At 42.2% G+C, this 4,231-nt stretch overlaps 1 non-coding gene across 1 annotated transcript; it reads left to right on the plus strand.

Annotated features, from left to right (window-relative positions):
• Window positions 1-1,515: 1,515 nt before the first annotated feature.
• On the plus strand, window positions 1,516-1,622 carry LOC116158388 (U6 spliceosomal RNA). The gene has a single exon (XR_004142694.1). It is a non-coding gene; the product is annotated as a U6 spliceosomal RNA (small nuclear RNA).
• The last annotated feature ends 2,609 nt before the right edge of the window (window positions 1,623-4,231 follow it).

A 4,231-nucleotide genomic window follows, 5' to 3' on the forward strand; every position in this document is an offset into this window, starting at 1 on the left:
TTTTATTAGCCATCCAAGGAGCTAGACTAGTGGTTATCAATTCTGGCCATGCATCAGAATAACTTGGAGAGCTTTATTTAAAAATACATGAGCCTGGGCTCTGGCCCTAGATTCTATTTCTTGAGGTCTTGAGGGTTGGGACTGGGCGAGTGTCTAGTCTGTAAACTCTCCCAGGTGATTCTAATACACAGTGAGACTGGAGAACCACTGAGCTGGAAAGTCGTTATTTTCAGGTTTACGGTAAATATATGTGAGTGAGCATTTTATCCATATTTATGATATGGCTGAAGTCCAAGTTTTCTAATTTCAACATTGTAATGATGATCAAACCACCGGGAGATACCACCCGAACTGAAATACTAAGGACTGCTGATTCCAAACAGTATTAACTTGGTAGTGACCATTTCATTCATCGTTTATTCTTTCACAATTTAACGTCATTGGCCAGCTAACATATACAACATCAAGGGGTGACTTAAATCCTCCTGACAGTCTGTTTGTGTTTGGACTTGTACCCCAGTATCAACAACTGAATTCTCAAATTCCATGTGGTTTTTTTACTCCAATGATTAGACAGTTTGCTAACACAGATTTGAAAGAATAATGATGAGGATTTAGGAGACCTAAATTCTAGGCAGTGTTCTTTCCTGCCGTTGTCTGATGTTGAGTCAGTCTTTTGCTCTGAAAAATGAGAGTGTTGGACCAGCAGTTATCAAATTTGGCTGATCGTCCGATTCACCCAGAGAATTTGGTAAAGCCACAGATTCCATGATCTCAGAGCTACCAAATTTAGATGGCTGGAGCCAGGGAGAGGAGTGTGTAAAGAAGGATTTTTAAAAGAATCTTGAAAGTTGATTGGAGGATCAGCTTTGTTTGGAGCCTCTGGACAAGATAAGCTCCTACATTTTTCCTGACTCTCAGAATCTATGAGATTGTACCTACTTAGTTAAATTCTTGTATCAAGAGAAGCTGGTCTAGGGGTGGGGCCTGCTTGAGGGCAGGGCTGATAGAGGGATAAATAAGAAAACTTCTGTTCCAGTCTTTGCATCATAGTCCTATTGCTGAATGTGGAGTCTCCATCTCCTCACGTTACCTTTAAAAACCATTGAAAAGGTGTCCCTTGGGAATAACGTTCTTAGCGGGAATAATAATTTTTCCTGCTACACCCCTCTCCCCACTTCTGCTCCAAGTCTGTTTCTTTATTTCTTTTTTTTTTCCAAGTCTGAGTTTCAGTGTGCAAGAGAATCTGTCTGAAAATTTTGTTTAAAACACAGATTCCTGGGCCTTCCTCTGATTCTAATTCAGGAGACTTGGGTTGGGCCTAGAAATCTGCATTTTATAAGCATCTGAGACACCCAAACTGTTTTTGGTCTCCCTGTAAAATGTAGTGTGTGGCCTTTCTCAAATTCCCCTTATGATAAGACTCTCCTGGGTCCTTCAGCGAGTGAACGGATAAATGAAATGTGGTGTAGCCATACAACAGGATATTATTCTGCCATAAAAAGAGATGACATAGCGCTCGCTTCGGCAGCACATATACTAAAATTGGAATGATACAGAGAAGATTAGGATGGCCCCTGCACAAAGATGACACGGAAATTCATGAAGTGTTAAAAAAAAAAAAAAGGAAGAAATGACATACTGACAAATGCTACAACATGGATAAACCTTAAAAACATCATGCTAAGTGAAAAAAGCCAAACACAAAAGGTGACATACTGTGTGATTTCCCTTATGTGAAGTGTCCAGAATAGGCAAATCCGTAGAGACGGAAGTTAGATCAGTGGTCGTCAGGGGTTTGGAGAGAGAGAGGAAAGCACAGGGACTGCTAAGGAGCAGGGGTTTCTTTGTGGGGAGGTCATGTTCTCAGTGATGGTTGCACACCTTTGTGAGTGTATTAAAAACCACTGAACTGTATACGTTAAAAGGGTGAATTTTATGGCATATGAATTATATCTTAAAAAAAAAATTCCCTGCGACTTTGTATTAAAAACCAGATTCCTAGGTCCTACCCAAGGTCCTCTGATTTAGCACCTCTGGGGAGGAACCTAAGAACCTGATTTTTAATAAACTCCTCCAAGTGATTCCTACCAAAATGGAAGTATAAGAAAATCTCCTTGATGCACTGAAGGCCTGAGGTGCCCTTCTTCATGGACCCCTGAGACCTCCTTTGTGGTTAGCAGCCTCTCAGATGGCCCCCATGGTCCCTCTTCCTAGTAGCCTGCTCCCCTTGAGTGTGGACTGGGCTTACTGACTTCCTTCTAATAAATAGAATACAACAGAATTGATGGGATATCAATTCTGATATGAGGTTTCTAAAAGAATGTGGCTTCCTTCCAAAGAAAGCATACAAAGGACCAATAAGCATATGAAAAGATACCCAACATTACTAATCACTAGAGAAATACAAATCAAAACTACAGGGAGCTGTGGATGGTCACTATAAACATACACAGACATACACACACACACACACACACACACACACACACACACACACACACACAGAGAAAATAACGTGATGGTGAGGATGGAGAAATTGGAACCCATGTGGTGGGAATGTTCAGTGGTGTAGCTGCTGTGGAGAACAGTATGGAGGATTCTTAAAAATTAAAACTAGAAATCCTATCTGATCCAACAAGCCTACTTTGGGATATAAATCCAAAAGAATTGGAAGCAGGATCTTGAAGAGATATTTGCACATTCATTTTCACAGCAGCACTATTCATGATAGCCAAGGGATGGAAGCAACCCAAATGCTACTGATGGATGAATGGATAAAGAAAATGTGCCATAGACATACAATGGAATATTATTCAGCCTAAAAAAAGAAAAAAATCCTATCACATACTGTAACATGGATGGACTTGAAGACATCTTACTAAGTGAAATAATCCAGTCACTAAAAAAACAAATACTGTATGGGTCAACTTATAAGAGGTGCCTAGAGTAGACAAATTCATAGGGACAGAAAGTAGAATGGTGGTTGCTAGGGAATGAGGGGAGTGGGAAATGGGGAGTTGTTCAATGAAGACAGAGTGTCAGTTTTGCAAGATGAAAAAGTTTTGGAGATCTGAAGCACAATAATGTGAATATACTTGACACTATGGAACTGCACCCTTAAAAATGGTTAAGATGGTTTAGAAGAAAAGGTTGTGGCTTCCATCTCAGACTCCCTCACTCTCTCTTGGTATTCTCACTCTCTGGCTCTGGCTCTCACTCAGATCACCAGCTGCCATGTTGGGAAGACACTCAAGCAGCCTATGGAGAGACCCACGTGGTACACAGTACAGGCTCACCAATAACCATCTGGGTGAACTTGGAGGTGACTCTTCTGAGGCCTGCCAACATGTGAATAAACTTGGAAGTGGATCTTTAACCCTCAAGTCGAGTCTTCATATGAAACTGCAGCCTTGGCCAACAGCTTGACTGCAACCTTGTGAGAGACTGTGGATTAGAGACATTCAGCTGAGCTGCATGTGGTTTTTGACCCATGAAAGTTCTAGGATAATTCCATGATTCTGAAGGTTTCTTGGTTTAAGCTGCTAAATTTGAGGGTAACTTGTTACGCAGCAGTAGGTGACTAGCACACCATCCAATGCATTTTGCTCAGTTTGATTGCAATGCGTTCCCCACCAGGTTGTTCCAGATGCAACCCTGCTTTTCAGGATATGCAAGTATATGTCTCGTGTGGTAGGCCAAATAGTAAGACCCCCCAAAATGTCCGCATCCTAATCCCTGGAACTTTGGAATATGTTATGTCACATGGCAAAAGGGACATGGCAGGTATAATTAAGGTCACATTCTTTAAAGTAGTGAAATTATCTGGGATGACCCAGTGGGCCCAGTCTAATCACACGAACCCTTAAAAGCAGAGAACTTTCTCTGGCTGGAGCTGGGAGAGATTTGGCAGAAGTAGAAGTTGGAGAGATCTGAAGTGTGAAAGGGACCCTGCCACTGCTGGAGGGGACAGTGTGTACAACATGAGAACAAGTGCGGGCAGCCTCTGGGGGCAAAGACCAGCTCCCAGCTGACAGCCAGCGTGGAAATGGGGACCTCAGTCCTACAACTGTCAGGAACTGAATTCAGCCAAATACCCAAACGAGCTTGGAAGCAGTCCATCCAGAAAGTCTCCACAAAGGAATGCAACCCTTCATTCTGGCCTTGGGAAACCCAGAACAGAGAAACCAGTCTAGCCAATGAGGACTTTGGATCTACAGAAGTGTGGGAT

The sequence above is a fragment of the Camelus dromedarius genome, chromosome 17 (assembly GCF_036321535.1).
Source record: "Camelus dromedarius isolate mCamDro1 chromosome 17, mCamDro1.pat, whole genome shotgun sequence".
NCBI lineage: Eukaryota > Metazoa > Chordata > Mammalia > Artiodactyla > Camelidae > Camelus > Camelus dromedarius.